Raw genomic sequence first — 23005 nt, forward strand, 5'->3', positions numbered from 1 at the left:
GAATTTAAGTCTTGTTACATTAATAAAAGACTCGGTGAAACCGTGGTCAAATGTAAAGAAATTCTTCCGTGTGACCAGACATCGTGACTTGCAGCAGGAGAACAAGTACTGGTAGTAAAACTAGGTTTACGTTCTGGTTCAGCAGTCAGGTCTGGTTTTCAGAGTTATAAAAAAATTTGGTGATTTCCTTTGTTTCTGATTATACCTCTGTCATCATGAAAGCAATAATAACGTATTTCTACACGATGAGACTGCGTGTTCGTTTCTGTCGTAACATACTAGGCATTACTAACAGTTTCCAGAATGAGATTTTCATCCCCAGGCTGTGGCTAAGCCATGTCTCCGCTATATCCTTTCTTTCAGGAGTGCTAGTTCTGCAAGGTTCGCAGGAGAGCTTCTGTAAAGTTTGGAAGGTAGGAGACGAGATACTGGCAGAAGTAAAGCTGTGAGTACCGGGCGTGAGTCGTGCTTCAGTAGCTCAGATGGTAGAGCACTTGCCCGCGAAAGACAAAGGTCCCGAGTTCGAGTTTCGGTCGGGCACGCAGTTTTAATCTGCCAGGAAGTTTCATTACTAACAGTAACTGTTTTCATAAGTAGCTGTCGACAAGTATCTGGTTGTTACGGACGTAAGGCTTCTCGAAATACGTCACACAAACAATTTCGTCTGTATAGCTTTGCAAGCCGATTTTTCTGCTGCTACCATAAAAATATACGGCCTTTCATTTCTATGATTTAATTCGGGATTTTTTAAATATTAAATGAAATGCAAATGAATATTTACGTTACAAAATTGTATTAAAATCGATTTCTCATAATAGATATTTAATATATTCCAAATTAAACATGTAAAAACGAAGAAAATTATCTCATTACTGGAAGCGTAACTGGAACTGTGCTGTATGCAGTGGCAGCAATCAGTGTCCATGATGCAACGCTAGTACGCCTTACTGAGAGTTGCAAGCCTAAACCATCCGTGGCAAATATCCAACGAAATATGTTTACTGACACAGTAATACAAGTAACTGATGCTAGTTTCCAAGTGTTTAGTCGTGAAGCAACGTCCCTCTCTGAACGCACACTAATGCTTTGCCACATGATCCAGGTCGAGCTGGCTTCATTACTGATGGTAGAAGATACTTTCATGCTTTGATCCCGCCATAAGAAAGCTAGGCATACGGTATCTGTCTTCCGGCAGCGTTCGGACCAGCTGTACTTGTTTTTTTCTCAGGTTTTTATCTCGATTGTTAGTTTATTTGCATTTCATTTGATTCCGTCTTCTGTGGTAATCCGCGATTAATTAATAGGCAAGTCGGAGGCCAAAATACGTAACACAGCTTTCGCATTTGATTCGCATTGATTCAAAATCACTATAACAGCAACTATCTACTAATTCTACAAAAACTGTGCACGTTACTCTGTTTTGCACGCGGTATCATTAGTAACGTTACAACACGCAACTCAACTTCCACTTGAAGCTACTTGGCTTAAGGCTGTCTTCATAAACAACCGTTAAAACAGATATAAGGTCACCAGACATACATAAAGATATAAATTAAAGAAATGCTGATCACTCGAAGCAAGGTAAAGTGGAAAAAAATTGTGAAAGGAAATGACAAAAAATGCGAACTTATTTCTACTCAGGCACTTACTGCTCAAACGGTATTAAAATACTGAAGACCTAACTGCTCATCAGCGTTTTGGATTAGACTCTGGATGTTCCTGGAACGTCTCATGCAATAAGGCGGCAGGACACTGCTGATGACCTCTAAGTGTTTCCCAACAGAAAAGCTCACTGGGCTACCCTTTACACAGCTGGTGGTAAGATTTACTACCTTAGAATCCGGTGGATATGAGGAAGAAATGATGTGGCGAGCTGTTCCATAGTGAGGTGTCATAGTGGTTTATGGTCTGAATGCGTAATCCGTACTTAGATTTTCTGTGATGTTTCCTAAATCGCTGAAGCCGTATGCTATAATGGATTCTCTGACAGAACCACAAGGGGTGGACGAGCGGTTCTAGGCGCTATAATCTGGAGCCGCGCGACCGCTACGGTCGCAGGTTCGAATCCTGCCTCGGACATGGATTTGTGTGATGTCCTTAGGTTGGTTAGGTTTAAGTAGTTCTAAGTTCTAGGGGACTGATGACGTTAGAAATTAAGTCCCATAGTGCTCAGAGCCATTTGAACCATTTTGCACAGAACCACAACTGACCCCATCACCCTTTTCCCCGCCATTCTGCAGCCAAGCTAGTCTTCTGTTCCTTGTCACTTCACTGTCGACGACAAGACGAAGTCTATTCTACCTTTCTCGCTTCCTCCGTTCTTTCTTTGCTGCCTTGCTGCTTGTAGGTCGCTACTCAAATGTCGAATGGGGACTCTATGCCCGTCGTCCCCTTTGATACTTATTCGAACGGGGTACAATGTCTGCAGTTACTAGATAACACCTGTCTAATTTCTGTTCACAAGTTATGCGGGCCATAAATCATGCGCAACTTGCGTCCCTCAGTTAACTCTGCTTCATGTTTCATACATCGTATTACAACTGGAGGGGCGGGGGGGAGGGGGGGAATCAACAACTCACCTCCTCTATGACTTCGACCACAGAACGCAACGAAGCTATCTCGTTTTGGTACAAGGCCCATAAAACGTGTCAGGCGTCAGTGACACCTTAGATCTCCAAACCACAGCTGCAGCCGGTTGGCCTCGAAAGCCAGGTAAGCGTGGTCAATCCCCGCTGCCGCTGTCAGTATCGCACGCTGCTGGGATTCCCACGGAGCCACGCCAGCCCCTCACTACCCCCCCCCCCCCACACACACACACACATCCACCATCCTGGCCCCCCACCAGGTCCCTAAGCAACTGAGCAAATTTGCTGACGCGTATCCCATAAATCTCCCTGATTAAAAGCAAACACAGTCTCCGTACATTATCCGACCCCGATTTTGCAAATCAGAGTCCGTACAAATAGCGGATTACACCAATAGCATGAAAAAAGAATGATACTCCACGTGCACGTTCTGCTCCGCACGTGCAGCTGACAGCACCGCGAGTCATCGGATAGAAAGAAGTCACAAGCCTCGCATCCTCCAGACTACTCATTTTACCGCCATCTATACTGTGAAGCACTTCTACCCTTTATATTACTGTTATTATTATTGTGGTCTTCTGTCCGAATACGGTTTGGTGGCGCTCTCCGGGCTACTCTGTACTATGTAAACTTCTTCATTTCCGAATAGCTACTGCAACCTACCTCTATCTGAACTTGCTTTTCGACATTCATCTCCTGGTCTCCCTCTGTAATATTTACTCCGCACACTTCCCTCCAATACTGAATTTATTATTCCGTAACGTCTCACACTGTGCCCTATCAACCGGTCGCTTCTTATGGTCAAGTTGTGCCACAAATTTGTTTTCTCCCCAATTCGAGTCAGTAACTCCTTATTAATTATATACTTGATCAAAGTAATGTTTAGGAATCTTCTGCAGCACCAATTTCAAAAATTCTCTTCTCTTCTTGCGTGACCTGCTTATCGTCCACATTTCACTTCTTCCACTCTCCAACCAATATCTTCAGAAAACACTCCCAAACACTTAAATTTACGTTCGATGTGAACGTATTTCTCTTTTTCAGGAACGCTTTTCTTGCCATTGGCAGTCTGAATTTTATATCCTCTCTACTTCGACCATCGTCAGTTATTTTACAGTCCACACAGAAAATCACATCGATTACTTTAATGGTCCCATTTCCTAATCTAAATCCTTCAGCACCGTCTTATTTAAATTTAAATCGACTACATTCCGTTACCCTTGTTTTGGTTTTGCTGTGTTCACCCTATACCGTTTTTTCAAAAGACTGTCCATTCCGTTCAGCCGCTCTTGCAAGTCCTTTGCTGTCTCTGACAAAACTATTGTGTAATCAGCAAACCTGAAAGTTTTTATTCCTTCCCCCTGCATTTTATTCCTTCTCAAAATTCTTCTGTGGTATCCTTTACTGCTTTCTCATGTACAGATTGAATAGCATCAGAGAAAAGCTATAAACCTGTCTCATCCCCTTGTGAACAAGTGCTTCCCTTTCATGTATTCGACTCTTACAGCTGCAATCTGGTTTCTCTACCAGCTGTAAATAACACTTCGATCCCTGAATTTTGCTCCTGCTACCTTCGGAATTTCAAAAATGGCTCTGAGCACTATGGGACTCAACTGCTGAGGTCATTAGTCCCCTAGAACTTAGAACTAGTTAAACCTAACTAACCTAAGGACATCACAAACATCCATGCCTGAGGCAGGATTCGAACCTGCGACCGTAGCGGTCTTGCGGTTCCAGACTGCAGCGCCTTTAACCGCACGGCCACTTCGGCCGGCGGGGAATTTCAAAAAGTATATTACAGTCAGTAACATCAAAAGATTTCTTTCAGTCTACAAACGCCATAACCTCAGATTTTTCTTTCCTTAATCTATCTTCTAAGATACATCGTACGGTCAGTCTCTCCTCGCATATTCCTATACTTGTCCAGAACTCAAAAGTCTACTCAAATCTCTCACAAGCTATTGTTCTCCTCGAAGGCTGAAAATGTAGATCCTACTGCGATGCTTCTAGACTAAAATGTTATTGCAATATCAGGTAAAATGGATTATTTATTGATTTAGCACATAGTGTTAAGTCTGTATAGCATATGAGTTGGGGAGCGTGTCTCATCAGAAGAATTGTGTAACCTTGTAAAGGGCTAAAATAAATGAGCAACATCGACGCAATCACACGCAGAACTTCAGAAATAGGGCTGTTTGAGTTCCTTAAACGGCCCACTGCCATTGTAAGTTTATATTTAAAAGTTATCAGAACGCTTTTGGTTGATGTGCTCGAAGAGCACAGCGCGCAGCGTGCTACGTTGAGAGACAGGAAGGTGAGCTAGACCAGGACGGAAATCGCGAGGCGGATTAACGCCCGTGGCTGTTACTCCAAACACCACGGCTGTGCTTTCTAGCCTGTTTCCCACGATCGTTAAGCAAATGCTGAGCTGGTCCCCAGTTTCCTCATCAGGAAACACGATACACGATCAGTGAAAATATGATTACACACAGCATAAAATTTAATATGGCTACTTACGTTAGGATGCGGAACGGACTGGCAAGACTTGAAGTATTTCCGATACAGCAGTGATACGTTTATCGACGCTGAGCACGTGCAAACGGTGCACACACAGCCAGCAAACGCGGTTTTCCTTCGTTACGGTAACGGACGATTGTGGCGTCAGAGAAGGTCTCAATCAGCAGAATTAAAGTATGATTTTCAAATCGCGGATGCGATATTTCCCAACATAACAATGCCATAGGTAGGAGGAACACTAGAGAAAAATAATATACATGGTGCTCTAAAATCATTCATCTGATTTCGCAAGAGTGAGCAAAGGTGGAAGCTTGGGGTTTATTTAATTTGAGCGCCAAAACTAAAGGTTCTTCTTGGCACTAGTTTTTAAGTTGCCGGTTCATGTAGTTAAAAGTATGGGGTCTCGGTGCAGCTAGCTTGTTGTCTCGCTCTCGAGGAATCACATACCTACATTTGTTAGAGATCTGGCTATTTCTACAGTTGCGTGAACATGCCAACGGAGGACAAACCCAATGGCACCAGAATGTTAGAGCATGTAGGGTAAAGGAAAATACTGAAATGAAACTATATGGTTCAACAGACTTTTTCAAGTGCCATACATGTACGATGTATGTATGCGGACTGAAACGATGTATGTATGCGGACTGAAACGATGAATGGAAATCTGTACCTATGCCGGTATTTGAGCCCAGGTCTCGGGCTCAAGGTCCTTGAAACCACACGGTTTCACTTGATTAAAGCAGCTGTGTCTGGATTTCAGGCAGAACTCCCAGTTTCGTTCGATGTTGAGGTGCTATTCCAATACAGTTGGAGAGCCTCTGCAATATTGTTCGAGTTTGGAGGGGTGGGGGTGGGGGGGGGGGGAATACCACCAGAATGAACGTGTCAATGGGAATTTGGATTGAGGAGGGAAGCGTGTTAGGGTAATTGGCGCAGTCCTGTTAAGCCACTCTACCAGGTTGGCGTAATGGTTAGCGCATCTTCTAAGTGAGCAGGAGATGTGGGAGCGAATCCCGGCATTAGTATAAATTTTCCTTATTCGCTTCAGTCTGCATATATCCAGGAAAACACTGATCATTAACGCAGCTCTAGAAAACTCCTTGAGTGAGAATGCACAAGATAGACCCGCGTAAAATTGAATTAAACGTTTCAAAATAATATCTGTGTAGTCCACTGCATAAGTTAAAACTTAACCAAAGTTTCTACCTTCATTTAGGTAGATAGCTTTGTGAAATCGAAAAAATCTTTCTGAGACATCCCATTACACCGGTATTTGTAACTCTTTTACAAAGTACTAATACGTGGATAAAATCTTACCTTATTTATATTTTCCGCGACTTTTTGTTGCTGTCAGCCCCAAGTCCGTCTGAACGTCTGTCTGTCAGCATGACATCTGAAAAAAGGAAAATACTTCTATTATAACGTGATTCTTGAGTTTCTCCCGGCGTATTTGATAATCAAAATATCCACGGGTGTACTGCCGGTCTACAGTGTCCAACGGGCACAATATTTCGGCGATCATACATGTCGCCATCATCAGGTGAACTGACGGACTGAGCTCCTGTGAACGTGCCGGCACGGAGATCCGTACACTATGGCTGCTCAGGGGGAACTGGGTTCGGTCGCGGCGGCGGCCGATTTAAATACCCTCCGCCCGCGGCGCGCTCACTCCGCCGTCCGCGCCCCGCGCCACGGTCGCGCGGTGGAACAGATTGCGACGGCGTCTGAGATGACGTCGGTGTGATGGCTCTGTCCGCCGTGGTCGTCACAACTATACATTTGCTCGATTTACTCTTGATTAACCCAATCGCTGGTTCCCAAGCCTTGCTAAGATTATAGCCACAGTCACGGTTTATGAGGTCGTCATTGGTGCGAATTTCGATGGCCTCTCTAACAACGCTGTCCCAGTATCTCGACGTCTGTACCAGAATCCTCGTGCGTTCATATTCCATAGCGTGATTTTCCGACAAACAAGGTTCAGCGACCGCCGACTTGCTCGGATACATCAGTCGAGTGTGCCTCTGGTGTTCACGGCATCGATCCTCGACGGTATGCATCGTCTGACCAATATACGACTTGCCACATTGACACAGAATCTGGTACACGCCGGCCTTCCTCAAACCGAGGTCATCTTTGGCGCTCCCCACAAGTGCACGAGTTTTGTTCGGAGGACAAAACACAGTTCTGACCCGGTGTTTCTTCAAAATGCGGGCGATTTTCCCCGAGAGTGCGCCTGTATATGGGATAAACGCAGTTCCTACCTCCTCCCTCGTGATTTCATCCATCTCCACAGGTTGTGCTGTAGTGGTTGGGCGGAGAGCACGTTGAATCTGCCACTCTGAGTACCCATTTTTTCGAAATACAGTTCTCAGATGTTCCAATTCCTGGGGTAGACTCTCTGCGTCAGAGATAGTGCGCGCCCTATGTACTAGAGTTTTGAGTACCCCATTCCTCTGTGAAGGGTGGTGGCAGCTGTCTGCGTGCAAATACAGATCAGTGTGCGTGATATTATCACACCCAAAAGTTGTCGTAGTGTCCAAACGTAAGTTAAATACAAGCAATCTGTTTCGGGACTGTGGTCGTTACAGAAACCCAGCGGTATATTCCTTTCTGGTGGGAACAACCCACATGTCTCTATAACGGATTGCTCACGGTGGTTCTGCAGCCTGCAATTGCCTACGAGCCAAAATTACAGAATTCGACAGCACAAACCATGTTACATCTCGACACAAGAAGCAGGACACGACAGTTTCAAAACCATACATTTTTGAGTCCACTGTTCACCCGATGATGCTGTGGTCATGTTGTGGTGTCCAGCCGGATGACTAGTTTTATTCAGCTCTCCAGGCTAGGCTATTCTTCGCAAGCCTTCCGATCTCTGCATAACTACTCCAGCTGACATGTATCTGAACCTATTTACTGTAGTCAAGCTTTATGTCCATCTACAATGGTTAACCCCCCTCTCCACGCACAAACACATACTTTCTTACATTACCGAATTGATGATTCCTTGAAGCTTCTCTTCGTTTCGTTAAATTGTGCGGTAATATTCTTATCTCGCTTATCTCAGTACCTCTTCATTCGTCATTCGATCCACCCAACTAACCTTCAGCACTCAACTGCATCAAGTTCCTTTTTTTTTTTTCTTCCTGTGTGGACTGTCTGTCGTCCACCTTTAACTTCCTTTCAAGCCTTTATTCCAGACACATAATTAAAATTGCCTAGCACTTAAATTTATGGTTTTGATAATGAAATAACTTTTTCTGCTACCAGTCACGATTTTCTTTTGATTCATGTTTCGCACGGCGCGTTTCGGGCGTTGATTCCATTTCCAAGTGCATTTATCGTGATGTTATCGATGTGTGAGGTAAATAGCATAACAGATGAAAAACGCACTTGATAATGGAAATCACTTCCCGAAACGCGTCATGCAAAACATAAATTAATAGAAAATCGTGAATGGTTGCAGAAAAAGTTATTTTATGAAAAAAGCATTTCTTCTACCGATAGATAAAACCAAAACTTAAATTTATATTCGACTAGCTACCCGCCCCTATTTCAGAAGGATGACACTAAGTTTCTACAGCTGGTCACATCTGATGCAGCAGCAATAAATTATATGTATAAATCTGCCTCGTGAATTGGTCTATTTATTAGTGAAAACCGTATCAAAATCCCTGCAGCAGTTTCTAAAATTATCTTGCACATTCAAATAGAAAAACGCAGTAGCAGACCATAATTTATAATATGTACCATATTAACAAATTTCTCTTTTGTTTTTGTAGTGTTAGCAGTTAGCCAACACTACGCACACTACTTGGTTGAGGAGGCCGAATGCACGCGTTAACTCACGCAGGCTGGCGTGAGGTCTGCAACAGGATACGTAATGAATGCTATAAAGAAAAGTACGTAGCTGCTGGAATACTTAACTTTAATCCATCATTGTTGTACATCGCTCTTGACGATACAAGTGAGACTCTGTAGATTCATGCAATGTAATACTAATGGCGCCTTGCTAGGTCGTAGCCATTGACTTAGCTGAAGGCTATTCTAACTATCTGCTCTGCAAATGAGCGAGGCTTCGTCAGTGTGCATCGCTAGCTAAGTCGTCCGTACAACTGGGGCGAGTGCTAGTCCGTCTCTCGAGACCTGCCGTGTGGTGGCGCTCGGTCTGCGATCACTGACAGTGGCGACACGCGGGTCCGACATGTACTAATGGACCGCGGCCGATTTAAAGCTACCACTTAGCAAGTGTGGTGTCTGGCGGTGACACCACAGTTTTTGTCTGAACTGATTACCATGTACGTTTCACTTCCGTACAGGGCTGCACTCCAGACTAATACTTTAAGAAAAGACTTCCAAATATAAAATTTAAATTCGATGTTAACAAATTTCTATTTTTCGAAAACGCTTTTCTTGCTGTTTGGCAGTCCGCGTTTTGTATACTCTATACTTAGACGACCTTCAGTTATTTTTGCGAATAATAGCAAAATTATTCGATTGTTTTCCGTGTCTCACATCTCACCTCTTATGGCTACACGATAATCTTCATATATGGAACACTGTCGACCATCATAGAATGAAGGCTTTCACGACCGGATGACATAGCTGCTGGTAAACCTTTCGGGATGTGAGATCGTGGTCCAAGAAACTCTTCTGTTCCCGACGTTTCGTCCAGGACTGTGCTGGACATCCTCAGAGACGCTCCTCCGCTGAGTCTTGCCGACTGACCGGTCGGACGTCCGAGAGCGACATAAATACTGTAGGAAGGGGGGCGTGGCCAAGGTAACACGTGATGCGCAGAGATAATCCTTGTCAGAGATAAAACTTAACTATCGATTGTCGTATTGTCAAAGATAAAACTGTCTACCGATTCTGCAGAGCTACTGTCCATATGTTGCTAAGTTTCCTTGCCTCATTTTTCCTATTAAAGCTATCCTGATGCTTATAAATTTCAGTGGCTTTTCTACATAGTCGTGGATAATAATTTGACGTTGTAGATAAAATTTCGTTTCAGAAAGCTTCACTTCGTGGTTTCCTTACTGAAGAGCATACTCTGCTACTGCTGATTTCTCTATTTTTCCTAGTAGGCAAAGACTTTTGTGCTCTTTTAGCCGTGTATTTACCTTATTAATGGTAAAATATAACCTTTACCACACGTACACGGAATTTTGTATACACCACATGTCGACAGAGGAGGGCGTTTATCCTTCATAGATCGGAGTACTTTATTTTTTTCTTTGTGTCCGAAGTCATGTTTCTGTAAAATCTTGCCGATCTGATACGTTTTTGTTTTAATAACATTTTAACTACAACGTCAAATTATTATCCACGGCTATGCAGAGAAGCATTGAATTTTATAAGCATCAGGATAATTTTAACAGGAAAGAGGAGGCAATGAAGCTTAGCGACATATGGACAGTAGCTCTGCAGAATCGCTAGACAGTTTTATCTTTGGCAAGACGAAAATCGATAGTTAAGTTTTATCTGTGACAAGGATCACCTGTGCTCATAACGTGTTACTTCGACCACTCCCCCTTTCCTACAGTACTTATGTCGCTCTCAGACGTCCGTCGGGTCAGTAGGCAAGGCTCAGCGGAGGAGCATCTGTGAGGATGTCCAGCGCAGTCCCGGACGAAACGTCAGCAACCGGAGAGTTTCTTGGAGAACGACCTCACATCCCGAAAGGTTAACCAGCAGCTACTGTCGACCATAACACTCAAAACCATTCAATGAATCTTTTAAGTGTGCTTCTCGAAGCGTATTAAGTCTACATGAACACAAATCTGTGGTAATACTAACCAGAACCAGGCAAACACGACTATATAAGAGGTCGAAATCAGACACGGTAGTACTGCTTTCCGGTGCTTAATTCTTTCACTTAATTGTTGTGTAAAAGTCCGAGTAGGTGCGTATTCCATGAAAAATGTACAGTTCAATAGAATGCTAAAAAGAAGAATAACAGAAAGTAAGCGATGAGAGGTCAGCATGATTCAGAATAAAAGCAGCGAGTATTGGAACATGGCGTTCTACCTGTATTTATTTTTTCACTTATTCGCCCTGGCGTTGTGTTTGTTTGTTCAGAATTCTGTGCGGTATCCGAAAAGCTGGTATTTTAAAGCCTCTTTGGGAGGGACGTGCGACAGGACACGGCCAGACCATTAATCCAGTGTCCATCACACCTGCCGTATGCAGCCGCCCAGTAAACAAATGAAAATTTATGTCACGTGCATGACCGGTAGCCGAACGGAACTTCATAAATGTTCGTGACGCGCGGCGCGTGTTTGCGTACTCCGGTTTGTCTACGTGTTGCTCGATATTGAAGTAGCCTGGCCCAGTGGGGATACGTGTACTATTTGTCGTGCAACCACTTCGATGGCCCTCCAAAAAATGTAACCTGTCTGCTGCATAAATTTATAAACAAGCATTAACTGCCTATCAATTCCCTCTAGAGTCGTAAATAAATATTTACTTCATTTTATTCCTTTACTTTATGAATTTGCTTTAGCTGTCAAGATTAATTCCTTCGGTCCTGCTCTAACATCTCAGACATCATCCACTTTTTCAAACTTTTGGATAAATGGAACCTATCTGTGTTGTGGAACTTCTGCTTTACAGCACGTTCCAAATGCAAAATTTTTCAATTGATTTCCAAAAAAATTACAATTATTGCAAATAACATTTTCTTTGAACAGTAATTTCATAATTACTTCAGATTTGAAATGACATAGTCAAACGAAACTTCTAAACTGAAACTGTAATGAGATGAGAGTTTCTTATTATCGCAGTAATAATTAATATTAGGCTTTATGGATGAGACTTGAATTGTCAAGTTACGTTCGGCAGTAAGTCTGTTGCAGTATTTATTTTTTGTCGACACATAAGCTGAGAACCCTGTTGAGCACATATAGTACAGTATGTAGTTGCAAAAGATGAAAGCACGGAAGCAGACTTTTGCCATAGTTTGAGGTATTCATTTTCAATCGGCGCTAGAATAACGCTAACGACATTTAAAGTTTTTTTTTTTTTCATTTATGAAACAGCTGTGAATTGAATAGAATTTTCGTACTCTATGATGATATCACTATAACCCGGTTTTTCATCCAGATTTATTTTGATATGTAATCTGCTGTTCACTTAGAAAATGTTAGTTAAAATCTTCATTCGAACCCTTTAAATACTGAATAACTTCTTCAATAACTGTATCCCCTATTTGAAATACCTTTGCCTTTAAAAAGCCTTTTATTGTCAGGAAGAAATCAAACTTATTCGATCACGCAGAAATTGTCCAAAAAGGTAACTTTTTCTTGAAGGCGAGAACTCTTTCATGAACACTAAATACATTTACTTGTTTTCCTCGAAGCGTTAATGTAGTTCATTGATCTCTGTGAAACAGTCGCTAAACCCTCGTAAAGTGTACGATTGTAGTAGGTTAAAAAAGGACATTTTGTACTTAATTTGGTATGTGATACTGTAATTAACTAACGCTTAACCTACAAATAATGACTCCCTTTGAATAAATTTGGAGCAGTAAAAATTACGTTAGTTTAGTGATAATATAACATTTCCTCCCACTTTAGTGTTCTAAGGACATTTTGTACTTAATTTGGTATGTGATATACCATTAGAGGTCTAATAATTGTAATTAACTAACGCTCAACCTACAAATAATGACTCCCTTTGAATAAATTTGGAGCAGCAAAAATTACGTTAGTTTAGTAACAATGTAACATTTCCTTCCACTTGAGTGTTCTAAGGTTAAATAGGCAAACAGGGAGCATTCAATTTCTGTCAGAAACTCGATCATTCCGTTTCGAAATTGTGATCCGAAAGGGAAGTGTGGGCTACTTCCCTCCGCTCTAAAATACGGGTTATTATCTTTCCTCGAGACCATCCAACCCCAGTACGTGAAACAAGATACGTGCACCCCCTATGGCCTCACAAAGCACCTTCTGCAGTCATTCCCTCGTTATTCAATTTGTATCTGCACGGTTGTCACCTGGTCTCTGATAAATACAGACTGATTCAATGTAAGTATCGCATTCGCACTGACAATCCAGATTAGTAATTTGAAGCGGCGATTAGTATTCAGAGACTGATTGCCATGCGGAGGACGCGGGTTCGATTCCTGGTATTGCCAGCGTGCGTTCAGCCTAGTGATGCCAATAATTAGAGAGCAGTTTGACCGATTAGTGGCCCCTCCATCTCACGAAAACTGGGAGAGCGTCTTGTTGACACCATGACCCTCCATGTCAGATCCAATTACGCCACTGACGTAGGATGACACGGCGGTCGGTCGGTACCGCTGGGTTCGGCAAGGTCTGCGGACGGATGTTTCGTTTAAGTCAATTTACTTTCTTCATTGTTGTCAAAAGGAAACTTTGAGTAATGTCTACGTAACTACAGGGTTTCGCGAAAGACAGTTCGACAAACAGTGCTTCAAACCATCGAAAAGAAGTGCTCCGTGCACTGCGACCTCCGCGCCGTGGTGACCTTACGCTGTCGAGTGGCCGCAGAGGGGAAGAGGCAGCGCGCAGCCGGGCGCCCCTGTCACGGGGACAGTCAAATATTTGTGCTGCACCAGGGCGATAGCGCGCAGCGCCGCATTCCGGACGGTTGGGCCGGCAGCTGAGCGTTCCGGCAGCGCTACGAGGCAAACCTCGCGCAGACAGCGCAGAGGGCCCGACCCGGGCAAGGCATATCGGGCTTCTGCTGACGCTGGCGGCAGCCGAGCCCAAGGTAAACCATTAGCGGGACACACCGTGGGGGCGGGAGGAAGGCACAGCAGCCGGCTGCAAGTTGAATAACACCTGCCCTGCGTTCTGACTACGAAGAGATGAAAGTAGAGATGAGCAAACTCGTTCATTCTTGGAAACTAGTTCACTGCTGATCGTTATTTTTTGGGAACCGTTCATTTTTACTCGTTCACCGTTCATTTGTTCTTGGTATATGGTTCTTATGAAAAACTGAAAACTAGTAGTGTAGGTGACTGAAGGATGGAGGGCATCAAGAGGGGGCACTTGCCTCCCCCCTGGGGTATAGAGTTTTTATTCATTACAGAATTCTTACACACTTTTAGAAGTAATTTCTGTGATTCCGCAGAAGCTCTCGTTTAGCCAAATGTTGCCTTGTGTGGCTGATTGCAGGGAAATAATATAGGGTAGCGCACGGAAAAGCGACCCCGAGTACAGACTGCTCGCCAATTACGGACGATGTGTTGCCCGTTACGAGCAGATACAACAAACAGACAAACATGTAATAATTAGGCAGTGAAGAAATAACAAGCTAATGTCAGCAACAATTGCGAAACAATCGATGACGATGTGTAGAGAGCTGGAGAAGAGAAAATCTCACGCGACGCGCATGAGCTATGGCTCATGTAGTCTTGTGACCTGTTGGTGGCTGTTTCCTAACTTAATAGACCACAAGTGTCTTGTATAAAATTCTTCGTTTCGACTTCCACTACACAGCTATGCTACGTTGTAAACAATAATCGTTTACACCCTATATATACATCACGTTGCCTCTGAGTTCGTAGGCGAAGTAGATGGTGGTGGTGGTTAGTGTTTAACGTCCCATCGACAACGAGGTCATTAGAGACGGAGCGCAAGCTCGGTTTAGGGAAGGATTGGGAAGGAAATCGGCCGTGCCCTTTCAAAGGAACCATCCCGGCATTTGCCTGAAACGATTTAGGGAAATCACGGAAAACCTAAATCAGGATGGCTGGAGACGGGATTGAACCGTCGTCCTCCCGAATGCGAGTCCAGTGTGCTAACCACTGCGCCACTTCGCTCGGTGTAGGCGAAGTAGAGACTTTATGGAAGCATAAAATAAAATATGGTTTTCTCATACTTGCGTCACACGCTTAGTAAAAATTAGGTTTTCATGTTGCTTTATTAAAGTTAATGCAGCAATAATAATAATAATAATAATTAAGTTCGCAGTAACAAAGTTTCTGGTTTGAAAGCTCCTTTTGAACAAATGTTTTTGAGATAATAAGTAAATACGATTTTATGGCAATCTATGTCTTTTCAAATGGAGAGGCACCGCTTTTCCTACTGAGCCAAAATGACCCACGACCCACTTTTTTTCTCTCCAAAGAAACCAAACTAGCAGGTAATGTAAATTGGAAACAACCAAACTTAAAAATAATTAGAGCCTTCCAAAATGTAGTGTTTTGTATATGAAAGATACACGAAAATCGTTTTATATGAATTTTCTTACACTAAAAATTAAGCAAATTATGGAAAGTTAGCTGCTAAATCAAGTCGATGAAATCAAAAAATATATGAATAACAGAAAAACTTGTCGCGACCGAAGTGAACTATGAACCGATCGTTCCTTGGAATTCGTTCCTCAGTCCTTTCGTTCATCTTGGTGAACCGTTCCTTTGCACCCGTTCTGCTGTTCATCGATATAATGAAGTGAGCTGACATGCCCTTTTGTTACCTGAAAAGACGTACCTATTACATACAACGTAATTTTTATGTAATTTACGTAACTATAAAATACTTTTTGATTACCGGTCGTGGACGCTGAATAGCCAGAACCGAGCGCAAGAACAGTTTGGAACACATGTAGTGAACGAAACGAACAAATGGATACTGAACTAACTAGGAGCAGTCGGCAGTGGAACTGAGACAGGTGGGCATGCGAAGAACGAGTGCGGCCGAGGGAGACCGAGACTGAGAGAGCATGCGACCGAGGCTGGAACGAGAACTGCCAAAGTGACCGCCTCGACCGAAGTGAACTAGTGAACTATGAACCGATCGTTCCTCGTTCCCGGGAACTGTAAGTAGGCCGCCGCGACCGAAGTGAACTATGAACCGATCGTTCCTTGGAATTCGTTCCTCGGTCCTTTCGTTCATCTTGGTGAACCGTTCCTTTGCACCCGTTCGTTCGCGAACTACCCATCTCTAGATGAAAGGCCTTCGTGCATCCTGACACACTCAACTAATATCAAACAGCCAGCGGAGACACAAATGAACAAGGATAAATCAGTTAGTATTGACCAGCGATCCAATTCTCAACATCGACTGCACACAACGCTGCATTTAGGTTTGATCGTCCTAGCGAATCTCAAGTACGTGTTAGAGAACTCAACTGACAGAAAAAGGTGCAATCAGTCAAGAAGGTATTAAGGAGCCAAAAGCTCGGAGTTATAAAGAGAATATAAATGGCTTATCGGTAAGCATGCGACGGCATGAGTACCTATTATGTTTCAAAGCGCCGCGCATAAAAAAGGGGTTTTCCGCTGCTCATACCTCGAGTGATATTGGTGATAAAAAGGTGGGATCAAGTGTTTTGGATAACACGTGAGCTATCCAAAGGAAGGATCGTCTTAGAGTCAATAACCTACAGTACAGGGTAAAAGTATGTATATATTACATGAATATTACAAACTTCGCCGGCCGGCCGAGCTACGGTCCGGAACCGCGCGACCGCTACGGTCGCAGGTTCGAATCCTGCCTCGGGCATGGGTGTGTGTGATGTCCTTCGGTTAGTTTGGTTTAAGTAGTTCTAAGTTCTACGGAACTGATGACCTCAGTAGTTAAGTCCCATAGTGCTCAGAGCCATTTTGAACCTCAGAAATTAACTCCCATAGTGCTCAGAGCCGTTTATTACAAACTTCTTCCTGCTTAGGCAATTGGAACATATCCGTACTTTTCTTCAGTTGATGTTGTCTACAATGAACTTGATACTTTTTTTTTACTACACAACAACAAAAGTTTTGAATCACCCCAGTTTTATTTTATTTATTTTTACTTATTTATTGCCAAATTATAGACCTGTTACCTGATGTTTATAACAGGTCGTACATCTTACAATTTTCGTTTTTCATCTTTTTACAGTTTTCTTTCCTTTTGTTTTATCTACAAAATTTACAAAGAATGACACTTTTCAAAATAACAATAATTTAAAGTTGAAATATAAATAAAATTTTGTTGTTTTTTAAGAAGAATATAGAAAGAAGCCAAAATGTTAGCATCTGGAAATGCTTCAAGGACACCATAATCTGCTTGATTGCCCCACACAACAGCAAGTGTCAACCAGGTACTACCTCCAAACACTGCTTGTACATCACAGGTGAAGTTCAGATGGAGTCCACGAAAAACATTTGGACCTCCAATCAATTGCTGCTTATTAAACTGCCCAGCCAAGTCAATATCAATCGCCTTCAAACTGCGATAGACAGTTCCCCAGTTCCCAGAACTCCTCGAGATGGACGTTGACTGTGGATATTGTATCACAGACACAGTCCCTTTGACTGTTCAGAGATGTCACTAAACCGCCGGCCGCTGTGGCCGAGTGGTTCTAGGCGCTTCAGTCTGGAACGGCGCGACCGCTACGGGAAAACAATACCAATCGCCGTTGTGTATGTTTATTTCTAGGCAACCAGTTTCGATGTTACACTACGTCATCTTCAGGCCTAAACTGCTCCAATCCAGTACCTTCGTGTTATAGATATAGTAGTGGCTCTGCTATATTTATAACACGAAGGTTACTGGATTGGAGCACTTTGGGCCTGAAGATGACGTATTGTAACATCGAAACTGGTTGCCTAGAAATAAACCTATACAACGGCGATTGGTGTTGTTTTTATTGAACATTCTGCAATTTGTCGTTTTGTTGTAGGTTCGTATTGATAACACCAATCCGTCATGACTTTTTTCCAGTTAGAATTGTCCGCTTTTTTCGGCGGTCTGAGCGGGTATCCGTGCGTCTTCTTTCTTTTGTGTGGTTGTGTGTGTGGGGAGGGGGAGGGGGGGGGGGGGAACAAGGTGTGCGGGACAAACTTTTCTTCAGAAGTTCAGTTCGTTGCACCATTACGACTGTGATACAACAACGCTGATAGACTGCGACCGCACATCGATTACTTAAAATTGCCTGCTCGCAACTGACTGTTAATATGCATTATTTCAGGCACACTCCACGAACGGATCTACCTAGTCCTGTAATTAAATTTGTACCACTGCTACTAATTCGACGCAGATAGCGGAAGAGATCAAGGACGTATTCGCCGGAAAATGTATTTCTGTCACACCAAATTGCTCGAATTTACACCGCTGCGGTTAATTTCACGCTTTAGCAGGCACGCATTACAGGTGAATGCGACCTAGTGGAACTGAACGGAGGGAGAAGCGGCGGGTACGAATACCGGAAGCAAGAGGCCGCCAGGTGGCAGGAGCCGCATAGCGCGCGTAACGCAAAGGGCCACCGTAGCCGGTTCTTACTGAGCTGTGTAATTTAAAAAATGCTTCGTGTCCATTTCGGTATATCAATGCAGCGAGCTGAAAGATTTTTTTGAAAGGCAAAAATATATTTGCTTTTCCTCGAATGGCCGAGACAGATTTGACGAGTGGTGGTTGTTGTTGCGGTCTTTGACGTCTCGTTAGCTACAGCTCTCCACTCTATTTAATCCTATGGGTGTCTCTTCATCCAAGCATCTCGGCAACTTTCATCCACCTGAAACTTCTTACTGTAATCAAGTAGTAAGAAAACCAAGAGTATAGTCATTGGTACAGAGCAAACAAGAGACAACAAGTTTTGTATCCCGCCTGGAAGGCGGCGCGTATGTCTGCTCCTGAAAACTGAGGGTAGGCCGAATGTAGGAAGCTAGGAGGAGCAGGTGAGGTAGAAACTTGGTACTGCAAATAAAAGTGGTTTTACTATGTACTTAACTCTGGCTGAGATGAGAACGTAGGTGCGAAGCCGTACATCAAGTTACAAAGGCTCGCCCACTATGAAATAGAAACAATGTTGCTAGGTCGTCTCCTCGGAATCAAATGGGCTGAATCTTCAGCGGCGCTCGTAGATCTGCACAGCGACGGCTAGAGGGCGCTGTCGTCGGTGCCGGTGTCGTAGTGCCAACCTACGAAGTTGCACCTACGCCGTGGCATCGTAGCTATCGATACCACAACAAGAAGATTAGAGCAGCACATAACTGAAGAAGTAAAAACTCTCAGACAAGAAGCAAATCAGGGCAGGACACAATTGAACAAATTAAGACTTTCTGACAACAAGGAGATTAGAACTGGACACAATTGAACAAGTAAAAATTTTGAGATACTTATGCGATCTAACTAAGTAAAGTATGACATGCAGCCAGGAAATTTAACCCAGAATTTCAATGGCTACACAAGAATTTAGAATTCAACAGGAAGAAAAACTAAGAAAACGGCTGGTTGAATGTTTTATGTGGAGTGTGATTCTGCATGGCGCTGAAACGTAGGTACTCAAGAAAACAGACGAAGAAGATCGGAGGCTTCTGATATGTGGATATGACGGAGGACACGAAGAGTTAAAAATGAAGAGGTATTAAGAATGGCTGGTAAAAACAGACAAATATTGCAACAGATTAAGAGAACAAAAAAAACTGGTTAGGACACAGTCCGGGAAGAAATGCTTTCTGAGAGATGATTCAGAAGACATGGTGAAAGCAAGAAGTGAGGGAGGACGAATATCAGTTGGCAGATACGGTGAAAGTACAAAACAGTACGCAGGCAGAAAAATAAAATAAAAATAATTTGTAGTGAAACAAGGGTCGTCTCCCTTTGTAATTTTTGCTCTTTACCGTCCCCTCCGATTCCAAATCGAAATTTCTTTGATATCTCAATACATGACCTACCAGCTGATTCCTCATCTAACTTGCGTTGTCACGGTGTATTTATGGTAGAGAGCCGCTCAAGAACGAGGTTATCAGCGTCAGCGCTCGTTACCGCATACATATATTTTCTCGTTGATTACATTCGGTACTTCTTCATTACTTACTAGCCGGCCGGGGTGGCCGAGCGGTTCTAGGCGCTACAGTCTGGAACCGCGCGACCGCTACGGTCGCAGGTTCGAATCCTGCCTCAGGCATGGATGTGTGTGATGTCCTTAGGTTAGTTAAGTATAAGTAGTTCTAAGTTCTAGGGGACTGATGACCACAGCAGTTAAGTCCCATAGTGCTCAGAGCCATTTGAACCATTATTTACTAAAGTTTCACTCCCTCACGAAGGCTACACTCCAGACAGAGACTGAAAAGATTTTTTCAAACGTAAATTTACATTTCATGGTAAAAGATTCCTGTTTTCTGAAATGCATTTTGTGCTGTAACCCGTGGGCACGTCATATCTCCTCCTGCCATTTTCAGTTAATTCGCTGTCCCAGGAGCAAAACCCATCAGCTACATGTAGCATCTCATTTCCTAACCTAATTCTATCAGCTTCACCTGATTTAATTAGACTTATTTAAAAATGCTGGTATTGATCCTATACGCTCTTTTGAAGGTACTATTCATTCCGTTAACTAATTAAAGTGTCACTGACAAATCTCAAACCTTTTATTTTTTCTCCATGAACTTTAATTCTCTTTAATAATCTCTGCTTATATTCCCTTACTGCTTACTCAACGTCCGAATGAATAATATACAGGATAGGCTACAACACTATCTCATTCCCTTCAAATGGTTCAAATGGCTCTGAGCACTATGGGACTTAACATCTGAGGCCATCAGTCCCCTAGAACTTAGAACTACTTTTACCTAACTAACCTAAGGACATCACACACATCCATGCCCGAGGAAGGATTCGAACCTGCGACCGTAGCGGTCGCGCGGTTCCGGACTGTAGCGCCTAGAACCGCTCTGCCACTCCGGCCAGCCTCATTCCCTTCCCTTAGGTGAATTACACGATAATATAACATGTCTCCCCTGGTCTCCTGCGTAACTTTCGTATTTTAATATAATCAAGCCGTCGTGATCTCTAGTGCTACAGCACTTAAGAGGTTCTTTCAAAACAGAAGAATTGTATGAAAAACCTTCCCTCCTGTCTGGCGAAGTTATGACTTTCTGTTATTTGATCTCTTGCCAAAAATCTATGAGACAGAATCTTATATAGAAAAAAGCACTTGTCATCACAACTCGACCTGAAGGAAACATGGGCGGATATGTATGTCGAAGTTGTCCGATGATAAATTTTAGCCGGCCGGAGTGGCCGAGTGGTTCTAGGCAATACAGTCTGGAACCGCGCGACCGCTACGGTCGCAGGTTCGAATCCTGCCTCGGGCATGGATGTGTGTGATGTCCTTAGTTTAGTTACGTTTAAGTAGTTCTAAGTTCTAGGGGACTGATGACCTCAGATGTTAAGTCCCATAGTACTCAGAGCATTTTAACCATTTGATAAATTTTACGACTACAAAATGCTGGTAAGAATAATATTAAGAGGACAGTAAAGACAAACTTAAGTGATGATAGATTATTATTAAAAAAGGAGAAAAGATTTGAGTTTAAGGTCCATTCGATAACGTGGTTCTTAGGGGTGTAGTGCAGGCTTGGACAGAACAAGGGCGGAGGGGGGAGGGGGGGGGAGGAATACGGCCGGATGCATTTCAGAGGAACTATCGCAGTAGCCACCTCAATCAGTTTACGAAAACCGAGAAAAAACTAAACCACTGTTATCGGTGGGGACTTGAACTCAGTCCTCCCAAACACGAGCCCATTGTAACCGTCGCACCGTCTCGTTTGCTCTGACAAAGAATAGTTCGATTTCGAAAAAGGAAACGTACCAGAAAAACAATCTGAAACTGTTCTTCTGCTTATTAACAGGAAGAAAAACGAGCACTTGTCACAGCGACTTGAGGGATTTGGTGAGAGAGAGGATGCCTCCTAAGGCAAGGAGGGAAAAGTTGTTTCCTACGGCACTAGTAGATTGATAATTTGGCACTAGGAAGGATCTTAGATAGGGCATATTGTGGAGACAAATACATGCGAAAGTATGCCAAACACATTTGACGATAGGGGTAGCGGTAATTCTGTAAAGACGGAAAGAAAGGCACGAGGCAGGAGGAATCGAAAGACGGCAACCCTTGTGCTCTCAACAAATGTTCCGTCGTACACTGTGTCCCAGGAGGAGAAATGGTCAATATTCAGTGTTATGACAAGAACCATCATTCTAAGCAAAGAGGTCTAGTAAACTTGTGTTCGAATATGTATACCTTCCGAGCTAGGAGCACTTGTTCATCTTCGATACTGATTCACAGTATGAATGTACATTCAACTGGTAGACTGATGCTGTTTTAGGTGTATTAGGTAGGTGTTAATGTAATTTTGAACAACTGTTGTATATTCACCGGCCACAGAATTGTCCACAGGCGTGGCTCGAAGAATTTAAAATTGTAAACAGTCCACAGAGGAATGGGGTGCACCATTTCGACGGTTTCGGCGTGTCGCGCACTGTAGTCTCGAGGTTTACTTGCACGAACTCCTCGTAATTTTTCCACGCGTTATGCATGAGGCACAAAGGGAGCCGCAGGATTATGGGACCACCGCCGTCTGCAGCGTCAAGGACACCACAGTAAACCGCAGAAGGGCAAAACAAAAAGTGCGGACGGAAGGGGCGAGGGACGACGAGCGGAAGGCACCTCAGCTAGATGGCAACAGAAACAGAAGAAATACGCGCGAATCGCTGCTGGCTCGGACAGAAACGAAGCAGATAAACGGGCTTTTGGGCTGCGTCCAAGCCCGGGGACGAAAACAAAAGCGGTAAAGGGCAAGGGACGCTACTAGATTTCCGGCTGGGTCGTAATTGCTTACACATGCGTGACACGCCGAGGCTACCAGCTAGAAAAAGAGGGATGGGAAGAGGGGAGGGGGGAAGAAAATAATGGTGAGCGTGTTTCACAAGCATCGAACAATACATTTCGCGAGGATAACGAGCGGGCGAAACGCACAGCGAGGGAGAACAACTGCGCAACACGGCACAGCAGGATTTCGCCAGCGGGTGGGTTGGGGTAAACAGATATGTCAGCGCCAACGCTGCGCGAATCTGTATCATGTATAAGTGGGGGGAGAGCGCGTGCGCCATGAGACGTATGGCGTGAAGCTGAATACAGGGAGGAACGACGCGACTTGCGGTTATCCC

The 23005-nt window shown here is 43.5% G+C and overlaps 1 long non-coding RNA gene across 1 annotated transcript in view; it reads right to left on the reverse strand.

Moving 5' to 3' along the window:
• Positions 1-23005, reverse strand: part of LOC126259586 (uncharacterized) — a 280290-nt gene that overhangs the window by 165039 nt on the left and 92246 nt on the right. Inside the window, exon 2 of the long non-coding RNA XR_007546533.1 lies at positions 6420-6495. This is a non-coding gene — a long non-coding RNA (uncharacterized LOC126259586). The remainder of the gene's footprint in view (positions 1-6419; positions 6496-23005) is intronic.

This window comes from Schistocerca nitens, chromosome 1 (assembly GCF_023898315.1).
Source record: "Schistocerca nitens isolate TAMUIC-IGC-003100 chromosome 1, iqSchNite1.1, whole genome shotgun sequence".
NCBI classification, from domain to species: Eukaryota; Metazoa; Arthropoda; class Insecta; order Orthoptera; family Acrididae; genus Schistocerca; species Schistocerca nitens.